The sequence below is a fragment of the Harpia harpyja genome, chromosome 22 (assembly GCF_026419915.1).
Source record: "Harpia harpyja isolate bHarHar1 chromosome 22, bHarHar1 primary haplotype, whole genome shotgun sequence".
In the NCBI taxonomy this organism is placed as follows: Eukaryota; Metazoa; Chordata; class Aves; order Accipitriformes; family Accipitridae; genus Harpia; species Harpia harpyja.
In genome coordinates, this window is record NC_068961.1 from 4,674,169 (window position 1) to 4,691,997 (window position 17,829).

Genomic DNA, 17,829 nt, shown 5'->3' on the forward strand with positions numbered 1-17,829 from the left:
TACCAGCACCTTAGAAGACAAATTTCAAGCCTAAAATCTCACCTTGTACATACAGGCGTATATATGCCTAGAGAGAGAGAGAGGCACACGCGCACACCCCTGTCTCGGGAGGGTTCCCAAGGAGTGCTGGTGAGGGTCTGGAACGGCTCCTTCCCGCCCTCCTCAGAAGGAGCCACCCTTGACGCAGCCCAGCCAGAACCACAGTGCTGAATGGCAAATCTGCAAGGACTAAAGTCAGGCAGCTACCTGGAAAGAAAAAGGATCCTTCATGGTGTATTTATAAATGCTAAATGGCCTGGGAAACCGCTGAGAGATTTCTCATGCTCAGATCCTCATTTTCTCTTGCGTGGTCATCCCTGGGACAGCTCTGGAAAACAAGGCAGCCATTTTCTCATAAGCTGTTACACTCGGCAAACCAGATTGAAGTGCTTGATAAGCTGCTGTTCTCTTCCGTGCCTGCAGCAATCGGAGGGGAAAAACAACCCATCACCCACAAACAGGTACAACCACAGCCATTTCTGTACTTGCCTGGTATGAGTCAGGGCGCAGATGGGGCCGGGGGAGGGGAGGGATGGGGAGGCCTGGATGCAAACCCATCAATATGCATGGCGAGCGCCTGCCCCAGCCCAGCTGCCGATCCCACGGTTCGTCCCTGCAAAACCTCACGGGCCTGCAAAATAACGCTGCTTCCTCGCCGTTCTGCGTTTCTGAAAATGAACCGCCACTGTTAGAAAAGACTGCGCTTTTGCAGAACCTGCGGGTCTAGGGTACTGCCTTGTGCGCCGTGGGAAAAATGCCTCCAAGCCCTGGGGTCAGTAAGGGAATAAAGTGATTTTAACGGGCAGTCGGCAGACACACACACACACACCCCCCTATATGTGCACCTGTATGCACACACATACATGACGTAATTTTCGTAAGCAACGTGGCTGTAAGTAAGCTCGCTCAAATAATTTGTTAGGGGACCAGACTGTCAAAACCACTAAGCAACCCAGCTCTTTACAGTGTACAAATATGGATATTCAAAATTGCTAATCGCTTGAGAATATAAAGGTCTGTCCCCACATGTAAAGCAAGAAGCCATGACACCTATACTTACATTTACTTCTGTTTTCTATTATAATCCTCTCTCTTGTCATTTTCGTAAACCTCCCTCTTTTGCAGCAGTGTTTTGAAATTTGGCAGCGAGAAGCCCTGAGTGCAGGGAGATGCCTTTTCAGTCCCATGCAAAATGTGTTCAGACTTAGCTATGCTCAAAGCTGCTGGGGAAAAAAATTCCCACTTCGGTTTCGTCAGCAGAGACTACTAAAAACCAGCTGCTAAAGTCCCCCACTACCCCATGCGTGCTGCCCGCCCAGCCCTGGCTGGCTCTTTGTTCCAACACGAAGTCGGGCTCCAGCCAGCCCCCAGCCGGCAGGCAGCTCTGCTGGCTCACCCAGCCAGGCCTGAAGGAAGCCCAACTGGTGGGGGACACATGCCCCCCCCCATTTGGCCACTTCTGATGGCTTCTGCTTGGCTGGCGTGAGCGTGCTGCGCTGGGCTCCTTCTCCACCCGGAGGCTGCACACACAGAAGGTGATTCCTGAAGCCACCGAAGTCCCCATGCCTCAGGCTCAGTTCGACCCACAGACGTCTGGCAGACCTGCCTGGCTTGGCTCTCTGCTGGTGCAAAGGCACATTTAATTCATTACATCCAACTCGGACATCTCTTTCGGCAGCTGGTCCACAAGAGACAGCAGTACAATCCTACCTACCTAAGGTACTCGTTTAGGTCAGCTCTAAGGGATTTTGTCACGTGGGGCCACTGGCCAGGAATCCCAAACCTAGGACTGCTGTCAATACTGTGTCTTTTTAAGCACTACACCTAGTAGGTTTCCTTTCTCTACAGAAAACAGTACAACAGCCAAGGAGATGACACATAAGCAAAAATGCTATTAAGACTGTGGAGACCCTCAATATGAGAAAAGCACACCCGAGCTGTCAAAACCTAAGGCATCTCCTCTCACTTGCTTCCTCCAGCCAGAGGCACAACCTTGCTCTGACCTCTCCCTTCCTACCACCTCCCCGGGCTCCGGGCAGGTCCCACCATCACCCGCTGCCGCTCCCACACTGGGAAAACGGCAGCAGCTGAACTCAGGCAACGCTAACAAGGACATTTCTTGCCCTAGCGCCTGCTCCAGCTCTTGAGCGCAAGCATTAAGTTTGCCCCTGCGACCTTTGCATTTTGCACATGCTTGCTAAGGCGGTTGTTAAGTCAAGGTGGTACCCAACCCATGGTACCTAATGCTGCAAACTGTAACTCTTTCCCAAAGTTACTACATTACTTTACACCATGCTTTGCAATGGGGCTATTGTAAAGGATGGCAGTACACACCAGAGGTGACTCTCGCTAGCTTTGCAGAACCTCAGTAAGACAGAGAGTCCGAATAAACACAAGTAGAGCACCCATACTTCAACTTCAAACACGTGATGTCCTCATCAGTCACCAAAACTACTGAAACATGGCCACCACGTTCTACATGATTAGTTGGTGAAGAACACTGTCGTTCTGCGACCACTGATTTTTACTGGGTAAAGTAAGTCTTGTTTTTCTGCCAAGTATACATGCACCAAGGCATTTTTTAATATCTTTTCTTTTGGAATGCAGGATAGTGTAAGTTTAAGAGTAGAAAGTCTCCTCGCTCCACTAAAATTCAAAGTATGTAAAACCACAGCTCTATCAATCATGCCATCTGTGCTAGAAATGCCATTCTTTTCTTTTTTTTTTTTTTTTTTTTGCCACGGGACTATTATATCATGTGCAGGTGGCAACATCTAAAAATACATCACAGAACATATATGTAAAACCAGAATACTCCTCCTCTTGATCAAAACAGTAAGTAGAAATGAACCTATGCTGATCGAGCTCATACCTCTTGGCACTGGAGATTTTCTCACTAGACCTGCAACCCTCGTGCTGCAATGCAGTTCCCAGAAGGGAAACACACAGTTCCTCACACCCGTTTCATACCATCAAACCAGATAAAATGGCTTGATGTCTTCCAGGAAGGAAGGAGTTTGGTGGTGGATTGAGGAGTCAGACAAGCACCATATGGCCAGAAAGGAGGGAAGACAAAAGCAAGGGCCGAGCCACCTCTCTCAGCAGCAGCAAGAGTTACGTTGGCTCAGCTGTGTTGTCTAATCAAGTATTCTAAATCAATTAAGACTGAAACCAATTTGTACACATGAATCTTTGTATTTATAAATGAACCTAAATATTCCACAGTAATATTCCATACGGTTTAACTCCTGTAGTACATGCACAGAAACCAAGGACTGGCTGAGCTCATTAGCCATGAAAACATGCAGTTTTATCAGGCAAGCTTTTGTCCAGCAATACAAAAAATGAGCAGTGAATGAATGAATGCACCCCATCCCACCCTATAAAACAATGGTCCCCAATGCAGGAATGTCAGTTAATGTCAATTAACAGTAAAGATTCTCTCTCAGTTGTTTGGAACTGTCACCAGGTCCAAGCTCCAGCCTGCTGAGGTATTTCTATAACAACAACAACAACGACATCATGAGAGAGTTTATTGACATCAGTCATCCGCTGGTAAGACCACCAGTGTTTGTAAATAATTCTCACACATCTTCCCAGAATACTAAATTTCTTTCTCTGCCTGGAGAGCATTTCCCCAGGTTTTTATTTGGGCGGTGATCTCAAGCAGAGGCACGGTGGCTGCAGACACCCACTGAGGTAATACTCCATGCATGCCTACCTCGCCTCTCCGCACAAACGGCTGAGCCGCTCGTCATTCAATGGCCCAGGACGGCGATTTATAGCCCGTTCTAGGCAGACCGGATCTGGCAATGGTTTGCTTTAAAAAGGTGCACAGCAAAGTAAAGCGTTTCAGCAGTGACTCAGCGTTGTGTATTAATAGCCAGCCTAAGCTTATTTAAGACCCTGCCGTTCCCATGCGTCGGGGACAGGGGCTGGATCAGACTGTTGATCTGACTGGAAGCTCACCTCGCAAATAAAACCATTTTTCAGCACTGCGCAGTGGCATGACGACGGGGCCAACAGCGCCCAGGGAGCGGGAGCACGGGTCAAGGGGAAGGGGAGGGAGGGCAGGACAGGCCTTTCTGGAGCTGCTGCATTTGGAACGGCTCAGGTCAACTGCAAAGACTTGGATTCCCTTGGCCCACAGGAGGAAGGGGAGGCCAAGGCTGCTGAAGTTGTGAAGAATTGGGCCCCACATAAGTCTTTATACCCACCATGCAAAGTGAATGCAACAGAAAACAGTGTTTAGAAGAATCTTGTATACTCACCCTGCAGGCACATAAATACCCATGTGCAGAAATGAAAAGAATCAGCTGCCGGTATATGCTTTTGGTCAAATTGGAAAGCACAGGGAGGTGAGAAATAGAAAAAGTCACCACAATCTGATTAGCTGTGTAATTAAGACTAAACTGGGAGATCAATAAGGAAAACTATAAGGAGGGTTTTTTCAGCACAGTACGCCGGAGAGAAAATGGGAAATCTGGTGGAAATCTAATGGGATAAAGTAACAGATGGTAGGTAGACACCCAGGGGACATGGAATATGTTTAAAGATGATACTGGCTAACAGTATGATTAAGAGTGTATGCAATATCACAGTGCACTGAATTGAACTAGAATGTAAGTAGTAAGGCCATGAAAACCTTAATATTCTAGGTCGGACTTACGTACTTTTATAAACACCTACAAGACAAATAGGAAGAATGCTTACAAAAAGGCTCTACCCAACACAAGTATCTGGGCTATTTAAGGGAATGGCTCTTGACCTTGTCTTGAGAAACATGGCAAACAACTGCCTACAAATGTGACACAGGATACCACAAAGAGGACAAGCAATGAAGTTCATCAGCAAAGATACAACAATAAATAATGGACTCACTGTACAGAAAAAGAAAACTTGAGTTACATTTCTGGAAACATCTTAGAGGGCAGAACAAGCTACCAGTGGAGCTGTGCAAACCACTGTCATCTGGGCGACCTGAACCTACCTGACAGTACATCATTCTACCAGGCCTGTAAGGACTCTGAGGAAAAAAACCTAGATCAATCCCCTTCCATTTTTTCAAACACTAGTACATCAGTAACTTCCAGCAAAATCTTCCACATAACCCACTGTTCTTCCAGCTGGTACACATGCAGGAGTATGGATTGCAGTCTATAAGCTCAACACACAAGCGGGTCAACTCAAGGTGGCCTCTCATGCTCAGGCAACACTTTAAATTTTCTCTTGGGTACAATCAAGTTTGCTATACCAGTCTCATGAAACTATGGTGGTCCTGTGCCTTCCAAATATTTGCCAACAATTAAATAATACCTATAAACAATACAGTCCAGCTGCAGAACTGCTTATGTCTCCATAAAATAAATAAACACTATATATATAAACTCCAGATATATACAGATAGATGGATACATACATACATACTAGAGTGTTAAATGGAGTAGATGTAAACAAATGATATAAAAAGATATAAACCAATGCTGCATTATTATAAGCCAGTTATTTATGTAGATTTATTTTAAAATATGTCTGATTGCATTCATAGCACTGATGAAGAGAACAGTAATGCACTAAACATCATTAAACACTTAAACTAAAATTCCTCCTTGATCGTCCCTTCACAACCACTTTGATTCCACTTTGCCACCCAGGACAAGAATAACTGCATGACTTGAAGGTCAGAAAATTCCTACTCCGTTATGAGAGCAAACAAAATAATTTCCAAAAGCAGAGCCCTCTCCCATGCACAATCCTGCTTTCGGCTCTCCCATCTCCAACTGGCACTAATTTAAATTAGGGGACTGGTAGCTTTAGCACTTCAGCTGGTATCAATTACCATTATATCATGCAAAACACTCCCTGAAGTAATCAGGAACCAAGCTGCTTATGGAAATAGTGTAAAAACCGCACCAGAAATGAAATAGAAGCCAGTATACAGCAGAGACATAACCAGCCCCTCTATAAGAAAAAGAGATTTAAATGGGCAGCTGCACTCTGCATCAGCAGAATTATAGCCATTTCTGTGAATGGTTTTAAGGTGCATAGAGAGGTCACTGTCTCCCATAGATTGGGTTACTGCAAAGCCAATGGATAATAACTACAGCAAGGAAGCAACTGGGTACTGGACTGCCTTAAAACAGCTGAGGAGAAATAGAATAAGCCAGAATGATGCTGACTCTGACGCAGCTTCAGAGCAGGCATCGTCCTCTGATTTACTCACAGCTAGCTCATGAAAACTTCGCAGTGTTTTTACAACCATAGAATCCAATAAACCAAGCCCCAAAACACAGATTTTTTTATCCTAGTCCAGGAAAATGGTGAGAGGTAATGAGCTTGGGCCCAATGAAATGTGATGTAAGGAACCAAAAAGAAACACACGCTTAGGAAGCTGAAGTTTTAACAGCCACCTTGCATTGTTGTGCTTGTGTCTGTTCTTGGTATCCCACCTAAATGGCTTTTGCCCAGGAACAAAGTATTTTGTTGTAAGGATGCTTAAACCGGTACTTGTCATATAGGGCAAGCTTGCTCAACTGAGGAGCCAGCTAAAGTCATTCAGGGCCTACCTTACACGTACTGAAAGGGCAGATATAGATAGGCTTCCTGGCACCCTTCCATCCTACAATTTCCTACTTCTATTACACTGATGATTCAAATCTAATTTTAACAAGCAAGCAAGCCTTATGCTGTCAGCAACCATTGTTCCAAGACAGAAGGAAAATACTTTAAACACATTTCCGTGCCTTTCAACATCTGCATTTTTGTATTGCTTTTGTTCCTGGAGAGGGGCACAGAAAAGGAAAATAAGGGAAGCACTTCCCAAGGTAGGGAGCTAAGATATCAGTGCTGTCACTTACCATTTCCTAAACAAGCCTAATTTTTTGAGACAATACATGGGTAGCAGAAGGGTATTATTAATTTAGAGAACTAATGCTTTGAAAGTCTAAAAAACTTGCTACAGTAACAAAGCAGGTTTCAAAAAAGCATTCCCCTAAGATCACATAAAAATAATGGGGTTTGTTTCAAAAATAGAAAAACATTTTCCACATCCTTTGGTAAAATTGAGTCCTACACAGCCATGATTTTTTTTTTTTTTTTTTTTAGTAACTAACTATATGCATCTCTTTACAATGAAGTCTGTGTGTAAATGAAACTTCTCCACCAGTTTAGAAAGAATCTAAAATTTTCCTTGACTGTACAGTATCTCACAAGAGGAGACCACTCACCATGTTTCTAAGCATTGCCCTAAGAGATCAGAAAAAGCAAAAGAATTTGAGTATTCTTTTACCTATTTTCAGATGGCCTTCAAAAGCAAAGTCAACAAAGAATAATGAAGAGCTGAGTTCATTAGTTGTACAGCAAAAGAAGTCATCCCATATAATGTGTATTGGTAGTGAGTGATAAATTGCAAGGGGCAAGATATTCACCGAGCATAATTAGTTCAGAAGATTATTGTAGAAGAAGGACATAAACATGGTTCCAACAACCAAGGATAAGACAAGCATAGAAAAGTCTTCCTGACAAGGAAGAAACAGCCCTGTTTGTTCTGAGTTACAGCACAATCAAGTTAGCTATGTGGCACATCCTGCTGTTTGTATCATATGATTTTCGTAACTTAAAATGGAAGATTAAAGCCACCTGCAGGTCTCCTAAACAATAAAAACGCTATACTGTGGTGCTGAAATATGTAAGGTGCTTCCATTACCTCGAATTCACATCACAGAAGGTTATTTATGCACTGGAATGGGAAATATTTAATAGCATTTAACACTCTTAACAGGTAAAGAAAATACTACCTGTGTAACACACTGACTTGTTTTTACAGCCTCTGTAAAATACACTGCTATACTGTTGACTGAATGGCAGTAGTCAAAACATGGGGGATCTAGTGTTGCAGTCCTCTTAGACATTATGGAACCTGCGCAAGGTATTTAATTTGATCTCTTTGTTCAAGTCAGTGGCATTTGCATTCATTTACATTCAGCAAATTATTAATCTAAAAAAGCTAAGATTCTTTCATTTCTCCTTTTCTCCCAGACTGCATTTGTTCTTCTGTAGAACTATTGCCATAAACAAAATGATGCATTTAGACTGGCTGTGATACTGCCAGCCAATTTCACTGCAGATAAAGGTCAAGGAAAAAATTACTAAAAACCAAAATAACATTTTTTTCCAAATTCTCTATATAAAACATCAGTGCCAAGCATTTAAGTAAACTTTGAACATCGGTCAATCCTTACTGGGCTCCTACGCGGGCCGTATGTTTTATCTCCTGTAACAGCAGCACTGGGCAGAAGGCATCATAAATGTAACTTTTGGAGCAGGACAAATTACTGAACTATTTCTTCAGTTTCTTGCACAGTAACTACTGTGTTGCAGCTGTTCTCCAGAAACATACAACCATCATCTCAGCTAAATAATCTGCATGTATGAAAGCCCTAACCTTAACTGAAGACCTTCATAAGCATGAAGACAAAAAGAGACCAGTACATTATCTAACGGAGTTTCCTCAATAACACAAGTTTTGAAACTCAAACATGCAATTCTTGCATTACACGTAACTTTGAAACATTGAAAGAAATCTGTATTTTAGAAACTCATCTGAACAGGATGTAAACATTTCAGCTAATGGACAATTCCTCATCTCAATTTTAACAATTTTCCAGGTTTAAAATAGCTATGAATATTGGGGGAATAACAAAATCTGCTTCCTGTTTGAATTCTTCTACCTTTAGCTTATTTCCAATGCATCTTTTTATTTCCATAACTTCCAAACAAAAGAGCCTTCTCGTATGATAAAACTTCACACCCTTATTACCAGATGATGACCAACTCACAATTTCAGTCTCTATTTGACAAAACAGATTGGATTTTATCAGTTTCCGACCAGAAAGATGAGCTCCTCCAGAACTCCCAAACTCTCTCCCCAATACGTCCAAACACTTTGAGCTTCAGGTATGAGTACTGCTCCTCCACATTGCACTTCCACTGCCCCTCCATACTATATAAATATCATACATTCTGTATGGATAGTAAATACACTTTTTATTTGTTAGTCTTGCAATCCTACATCAAAACATCGTATCACTGAATGGTAGACTTATGTGCAAGCTGTACACTATGGCCACAGCGCACCTCAAGATACACAAATGACAACTTCTGAAGGAGCTTTAGATATTATGGGCTTGCACAGATCAAAACAAAAAGACATCACTTTGCTATTCCGTATCACTGTCTTTACAACTGAGTAGTGTAATGTGAAATAATGAACTGAAGGGCACAGTAAGAAAACTAACATCTAAAATCACCTGGAGATCCGGAGTAGGAAAACGGGAGAAAAATGCTGGTATTTAGTTCAGAACGAGGATGTTCAGAAACAGCTCAATACAGCTTTTTCCAGTGACTACAACTGGAACCATTAACTGCTGGATTTGCTTACAAATTCAGCCAGTGTTTTAGGGACAGGATGCAGGACAGGCTTCTGCAAAACTAGGCAAATACTTAAGCACATGTTATTATCATACAGTATTAGCAGAGACACAGCCCTGTACATCTGGCTTCAAAGCACAGGAGATGCTGCATCCCCTGCTTTCCTCATTGCAGATGTGCACACAAACCACTTAGGCTATTTTGGACGTTTAACGTTGACTAGATAGAAGTTCCAGAGACAAGAAGGACTTGGGATTTAATGCAATGAAAAGGAAATGTAGAAATACAAATGGAAAGTAGCAAAGAGGTATTACTTGGGAACATGCAAGATATAACAAGTTTGGTACCAAAAGAAAATAATTAGTAATAAGGAAGGAAGGAAGGAAAGGAAGGGAAAAATTGCACTGAGCTGTAAGTGAAGCAGGAGATATTATGGGCAGGCAAGCTACATAGTAGAATTTAACAAAGAAAAGCATCAGAAATCATGCTAACAGAAAAAACATATATATTCTCTATAAATTTAGGAGGATCTGGACTCCTGAACCTCCTGGTTAAATGAAGGGAAAGTCTCTAAAAAGCAAAAACTTGAAGAACTGACTTTTGAGTAAAGACTGAGAGATAAATTTGTACAGCTGAAAAATTGCACAGTGGGGCAAAGAGAAAGTGGGGTAATAGTTTACAAATATCCAAAGGGGGAATCTGCATAGCAGAAAAAGGAAGACATTTTCTATCAGATATGGAAACTGAAGAAGAAGTAAATGGAAAGTTTTTTTTTTTAAATGGAAAATATTGAGTGACTAGCAGGAAAGGCTTTTTGGAGGGGAACAACTGTTGGCCTGTGAAAAAACTGCCATAGGGAATACTGCAAAGCTACTGCTGGGCAAAATAACAGAAAATGCACTGATGGGAACAGTCCTGTATCAACACGGAGGAATGCCTCGAATGATGTAAAAGACCACTTCCCAGTCTGCCTATCTGTACACTATGCATACCGTAACTAAGACATATTACCTGAAAATTTGTGCTCCCTTTTTAATATAATGCTAATGTACTTTATTACTGATTTTAACAGACTTTAATAGGAGGAAGCATATATTCAATTATTTTATTTCATGCTTTGAATACAAATGGCGAGCATCTACACTCTAGTTTACTGCTTCTGGCCTCGCCCTCTCATAAAAAAAGCACTGGCACATTTTAGAATTCAGAGCGGCCCTCCCCAGCCCAGCCGCTCTCTTGGCTGGTTTGCTGGGATCTATATATCCAATCTAATTATTTTGATTCCCATTTCCAACCCTATCAGTGGTGCAGTGGTGCAAGAAATCAAAATGCCAGTCTCCTGAATGTGTTAGAACCTAAAAGCTAACAGCTACTCATTTGCAGAGGCATCGTTGTGTGGCCCAAAGCCCCTGTCATCATGCAATTTACATTCAGTGTTCTGGATGTGAGTTGAGAGGGGTTTCCCAGCGTACCAATACTGAGCATTTCATAGAATGTTTCAGATATGCTACAGGTTGTTGCATCATCTTGTTCTGTCACAGCATAACTGACTAACAAAACCCAGCGACGCTTCAGTTTAGATTTTGTCTTTTTAAAGACTTCCTTAAGTCCTTCTTGTTATTTTTCCCTTTGTTTTCTTAAAAGGGAAAAAAATAGCATCGTACAAGCTTATCTTCCCTTAAGTGATCAGAAGAGAAAGTCAGCAATACTCCTGCCAAAACACCTACTATCCTCTCAAGTCAGGGGGATCATATGTTGCTCACTAGCCGAATTCCCTTGGGGGTCTTTTCCCCGACTATATGCTTTCCCCCTCTTGAATTACAGTCTTTCTTAGATTACTAATGCCTCTGCACCACCAAAAATATTCCCATTCATTTCCACAGCTTTTACAAATATGATAACATGATTTGTGTTTAAATATAAGCATCACCGTTTTACTTTTTATTATGAATATCATATGTTTGGCAAGCTGTCTGACCTTCCTTATGATGATGAATGCCACAGAAAACAATTTGCTGTATCTTTAAAGAAATGGCCAATTCAATTACATTATGCCAGAAGCTTTCAAATCCCTCTCTGCCAAACGTCTTTGCTATATCCTGCCACAGACAGCCCATTTGTATTCCAGCACAGTAGGACACTTGTTTTATTGAAGCATACAGTTCTAGTTAGGTACTATCAACAGAGCACTATTTCAGTTCTCCAGCTCTGTGTTCCTTCCCACCCCCTCTAACCTCGGTTATTAGGATTTTCAATTTTACTGACCAAACGTGTATGTGTTACTAATTACATGCACAAAATCCAGTAGTTATCGACTGCTGCAACAAAATACATTAGTGACCAATTACAGGAGTTCTTGGCAGCAATGGTTATCATTTTAGTGGATTTAATCATTGCACTTAAAGTGAAGCTTGAGATTCCCTTTGAGATTACACCACTAATTGCTTCTGTTTTGCCAGTTACTGCATGAGCTGGTTTGCAAAAAGGATCACTAAAGATGCTCTCTAAATATCGAAGAGCAGCAAACAGATGAAGCCTCCTGTAATGAGTCCCCCTCGCAATAAAAACACAGCATCAATTCATTCATACCACAATGCCAATCCCCAATACATATCCCCCTTGTCATCCCCTCTTTCCTTCTCATTTCTTGTTATTTGGACAGACAACAGCAATACAGCTGCATTGCTGTTCACATGAATTGTGTGACACGCTATCATTTCTTTATATAGATAGTGAGAATATTACACCTTTTAAAAAAAAAAATCATTTTCCCCCCTCTTCTGTGTTTGCAGAGAAGATACTGCTTGTTATTCTTATTATGACAGAATGTTTGAATGGTCTTAGACCTTTAAGGAAAAAAAAAACAAAAACAAAACACCAACCTAGGCAAAGCACATGATTTATTACACGCACAATACCACCATAATAGGCTTCCACTAAAAACAAACACTCCCCCTCCAAAGGAATTTGTAATATAACGTATTGTTCTTTAAAAGCCCATGTCTACCTCCAGATCCCCACTAGTGATGAATGATCTGGTTTACAGCCTCATAAAGCAGAAGTGTCTATATATTTTAATGCTGAAGCCAACCACGGGACTTTGGTACCTTTCAAATTTAGTGATATACTACTTTCCAAACACCAATGAAAGGCTGTGACACTTGGCTTCAGGCAAAACAAGGAGATATAATTTCATCAACATTTTAGGTCTGATCAAAATAAGCTGTCTTTCAAAGACAGCAAGCGTGGGGGAGGGTTGCAACTACAGTTCTGTTAGCTGTCTGAGAACAAGCTATTTTAATAAATAAAATTGTTTAAATAAATTTGTTTGGTTCCTTTTTATTAAAATTTCAGCTACTGGAGCTTTCCATTACTCAAACACCACTTTCCAAACAACAAAGAACCCCTCTCAAAAATATAAAAACCCCAAAATCCTCAACCAAAAATTTCTCATAAGATTAAAAAACCCTCTAGAATTGTCTCATTAAACATCAGCTTTCTCAAGATTTCAGTAGATGCTAAGTTGATACAACTCTAATTAGAAACTTAATTGATCTCTGAGAGAGATACTGTAGAGTTTTAAATCCCCAGACACTTCTAGACCATGAACAGCAGAGCGTGTTATCTTTAAAAACTGTCAGAAACCATACACTATGATTTAGAAAAATAATAACAATCTCTCTGAAATTAACTGCTAAAAGAAGTTGAAGAGCTTCATCCTACAGTATCAGCTGGCTGTAGCAACAGTGCCAGTTGGCTTCACTTCAGCCTCTAAATACGGTACAGACTATTACCTACCAATCACTGCAAAAGAACATAACACAGTACACAGAGGGTTGTGTCATGGATATGTTTCATCTTGCTTCAAACCCAGATGTAGATCTGCACAAACCCATCGATCTTTCCAGAACACCAGGCCCAAAAATTGCTACATGCAAGATGCTCTCAAAAACAAGGCCAGTTCATTTCCATGCTTAACTGAGAAAATCTTGCCCCAGGGCACTCAATTTCAAGTCTGGATGAGAAAATCTGTAGGTGATGCAGTAACTACAATAACTGGCAAATAATAAACTGGATAAAACACCTAAATTAGAGTACAGATCAATCCTACATTCATAAAGATATAGACTACACAATTTAATTGGATTATCCCCATCTCTTAGTGCAATAGTTCTTGACTTCTGCCTTCCTCAAACGACAATTAAGGACAATTTTCAAGTAAAAAGTAGCGTAACACTGACACAATATCTTTTTGTCAAGGCAGAAGTCACTACACCTACAAATCTTCAAGCCCAGCAGAATGACCACCTTTCTTTTGCATGGGCAAGCTCCTGTCTCATGTACACAAGCACAAAATTTAAACTATAATTCCAAAAAGATTGCAGTTGCACCTGGAATTTCTAGTGCTGCCTTCCAAATGAGGAAACGGGAACAAGACAGGAAAAGAAAATATTCCCAAAATGAACAGCTGAGCTTATGTAGCACCCAAAATACAAAAGGTCAGGAAATACCTGTCTTTCATCACTGTCAAAAGCAATAGACTAAAATATGCAGAGTAGGACTGATAACACAGGAAATAAATGAAAACATTTGCTGCGTGTTAGTATAGAAGTTAAAAGAAACAAGGCAAAAACCTCTCTCAGAGGTCCCTGTTGGATTTAAAACAGAGCTGTTGAGCCAATTTTGATTTCAAAACATGCCATTATCATTTAAGAATACTGAACTTCTCTCCTTTAATAAACCTTACACCTGTTCACTAGTCCACAGACCTAATTCCTAAAACCACGCACATTGAGTGCACGATATTTGCAGGAACCAGAACTTCAGTGAGAACTACAAATACACAGGAAAGCAACCAGTTAGTTACAATGCAGGCTCAGGCATTATTTGTGATTCACTGCCTAACTTACAAATCAAAGAATGATAATGCTAAATACTGCCACGATGCATTTCTGAATGAATTGAAAGTCTTAAGTGTGTATAGCTCACAAAGCCTGGCATATTTTTAAGTTACATATTTAATTCTCTTTAATATCAAAAGCAATGAGAGACTTTTGTCTACTACTCTATCGCAAAGCAAGAAACACAGTAAATACTATGGCAAAATGAAATACACTTTTTTACACAGTGACGTGACAGATATCTATTCGTAAGTTCATGCATTCAGTACAAGAATATGATTAAACCACAGCACAGATCTGGAATAAAATGCACTGATAACAAGTTTAGACCAGATTAAATCAAGAGACTCTCAGATGATAAGTAGAGTTTGTAAAATTTAATGTAGATACCAGTAAGGATATTCAACTTACCGAAGCCTTCCAAAACTAAACATAATTCTTTTAGCATGATAAATGCCAGCAGGAAGAAAGGCTCCAGCTCTGGCAATTGTTTTGGAAAACTCAATTAACTTGCTCATTATTAAAAGTATGTTACCAGTAGAAAGAAGTTTTGTGTTATACTATACTTATCTGCTCATTAATATTACATGCATTTCATATATGAGTATGTATGAATAAATAAATACGTTAAATAATACAACAAAGTACTTTTTTGACATGTAAAATAATTTATTGTAACCAGAATAATGATTGAATTGCCAGGAAAGGAAGCTAGGTAGATAACTGAAAAATATTCTTCCTGCCTTTTCAGAAACCTGTGTAGGCTGGGTTTGGGACTGGGGACCTTCAGAAGCTGAGGAATGTCTGCCACATGCCCTGTCAAAGCTGACGAAGAAAAGCTGCCCCTGTCTTATATTAATGGAAGCTAATCCAACTATTTTAACGGAAGCAAACCCAACCAAGACAATAGCTTTTGTCTCCAGCAACGTGAAATGAGCATTCACCCTTTCCAAGACAACCATATTAGGCCACCATGACGTCGTCTTCCTAGCCTTCACCCTCTGATGACCTCACAACTTAACCTGGCCTCTTCTTAGGACTTCAGTCCTGCTGAATCTCAGTGCCTTATTATGATCACAAACCAGCAAGATAGAGTTTAACTTTAAGAAACAGAGAGGTTGTTCAAACTCAGAACTTAGTCTCAAGAAAATAACTGAAAAGGCAAAACACCAAAATACCAAGAAACCCTGTGTGTAATCTATGTTTAATTTTATGGAGGCTTTAAGGGTAGCAATAAAAAGCAAACCTACTGCAAAGCACTGAAGGCTCTATACAACATTCCCTTTAGCTAGCCCTCATACTTCTTGTCCTTTTCAATTCAAAAGCCAAGGTATTGTCTCAAGTTGCAGATTGCAATTAGGCATGGAGATGCTGAAAAATATTTAACAGTTTTAACATTTTGTAAAGCTGATTTCCAACTAAGCATTCACTTACTCAGGTGCAAGAACAGTCAAGCTCCCCAGTTTCCCCCAGATTTTCCCTTCAGGCCAGTTTTATCCTTAGGTACCTGTGCACAATAAAAAACAAAGAAAAAATCAATTTACATAACGCCTCATAAGTTCATCTCTTGATTATATCAACTCTTACAGCTCCAAATTGTCAGCAATTTGAAAATTCAGATCTCCAGTTTTTCTAACAGGATTATTTCCCATCAATTTGCTTAACCAGAAACAAACTCAGTTTTTTTCCCTTGCGAGAAGACTGGGTTTTATTTGACCAGTTCTACATATATATTTTTTTAGACTCAGCACAACTTTAAATGAAAGAGTTTTCTGTGAGAAGCCTCATGTAAATTCAACCTAGTAGAAGGTGGGATTGCATGATTTAGGTATATTTCATCACTTGTTTTTAGGAGTACAAACAGACAGCAACACAGTTAAGGCTTTGTTAGCCACAGATTTAAGCTACCTTGAAACTGTAAACACGTGACAAGAAAATCCTACATATTCAGTTACCACTTTCAAAATTGAAAGAAGGTTTGTGTACAGGTGCACTGTCACTTAGTTCAGGAGGAGCTCAAAAAATAAAGTTATTCTACTTTCTCCTGGCACTAGTATGAATTAAAGAAACATTTTCAAAATGTGCTGTTCAACCATATGGAATCAATTTTTGCAGACATATGGAGCTCCAGTTAAATAAGTGTGGCTTTGCTGACACAAAAGTCCACCTGCACATATTCAAATTTTCCAGAAATAGGCCATCTAATTTAGACCAGCCCATCTAACAATAACAGCGTAAAAAAGCTATGCGTATGATATGACACAACCACTGAAAGTAGTCTCTTTAAATAGTAATCACAGCCTTACTTTTGACCATGGTCACAATATAACCAGGTAGGACAGAATTAGTTCCCCTAAAATATAATTACAATTATGTCAGATCAAAATAAAATTATTTTTCATCTTCTCCATCTGCAAGTAAATATATAATTGGTAAAGTAAGCAAGGTACAGTTTTTCAAAGAGGATTTTATCAGAAGTCAACGCAAATTAAAAAACTGACTGTAACTATGCTTCCTAGTTTTTAAGTTTTCTTTGCACATTGTGCATCCAGATTTTCCCAGGATAAATATATGGAAAGCATGCCATTTAAAAATACAAAAGTCAACAAACTATATATAAACATCAACATCCTCAACAACCCTAAAATCTTAAAATAAGAAAGGTGTCCGATGAGGTGGAAACTAACAAATTTTTAAGGTAAGCACTTCAGAAGTCCCAATTTTTATTTTTTAAGGATTCAGAGTTAATTGGGCCCCTTTGTTCATATCTAGTCTGACTGGCTTTTTATTAGGTGATGACGTGCAATTTTTTTCCACAGGACCCTGACCTCATTCAGTGAATACAGTAGCTAGAAGGAAAGAGTACTCAAAATCTACACGTTAACTGAATTACATATGGTCACAGCACAGCTCTACACTTTACCTACTCCAGGTTATTCTGTGCCATTTCAGAACAGCACTCTGAGGACAGAAACGCTAGTTCTCACACAGAGCTCCTCTTTGGTGCTGTCAGGATAACAACAGATTGCATTACAGTCCCCTGCGAGGTACGTCATACGATCCCCATAGTCTGTGAACTTAAAGAATGAAACTTTTGAATTAGGAGCATTACAAACTTTAGTGTTCAATCAGAGATTCCTAAACCTCATTTATCAGAGTACCTAGTCTTATATAATACTTTAAACTAATTTTCTGGGGAGGTTGTATTCACCTGCCTTAACTAGGCGATGCATCCTTCCTTTCTTGTAGTGTACTGCCCCATTCACTACCTGTCTTTAAAGTTTCTACCACAAATGACAGCAAGTTTTCAAAGAGCCGTCTCCTTTGCTGCAGTCTTCGTACACTTCTGGTTCAGCTGAAAAGACCATACAATTCTGAGATCATATAATTTAAAACTGTATCAAAATGAGTATGTCCAAGGGAGCTCAGTTAACATATTCTAGACAACCTTAATTCTTCA

General features: G+C 40.2%; 1 protein-coding gene and 1 long non-coding RNA gene across 7 annotated transcripts in view; one reads left to right on the forward strand and one right to left on the reverse strand.

Annotated features, from left to right (window-relative positions):
- The window catches only part of TBL1X (transducin beta like 1 X-linked), a 203,517-nt gene that overhangs the window by 130,063 nt on the left and 55,625 nt on the right, over positions 1–17,829 (reverse strand). For 4 of the 5 annotated variants that reach the window (XM_052773755.1, XM_052773751.1, XM_052773753.1 and 1 more), the window contains one exon: positions 15,804–15,876. The exons of the other annotated variant lie outside the window; for it this stretch is intronic. The gene's annotated coding sequence lies outside the window, so the exon portion shown is untranslated. The remainder of the gene's footprint in view (positions 1–15,803; positions 15,877–17,829) is intronic. 5 annotated transcript variants of the gene reach the window in all.
- Positions 190–7,723, forward strand: LOC128135149 (uncharacterized). Of its 2 annotated transcripts, none has more exons than XR_008232968.1 (2): positions 190–500; positions 3,045–7,723. It is a non-coding gene; the product is annotated as an uncharacterized LOC128135149 (long non-coding RNA). The 2 variants fall into 2 exon arrangements; XR_008232969.1 differs by lacking the exon at positions 190–500 and adding an exon at positions 2,635–2,874.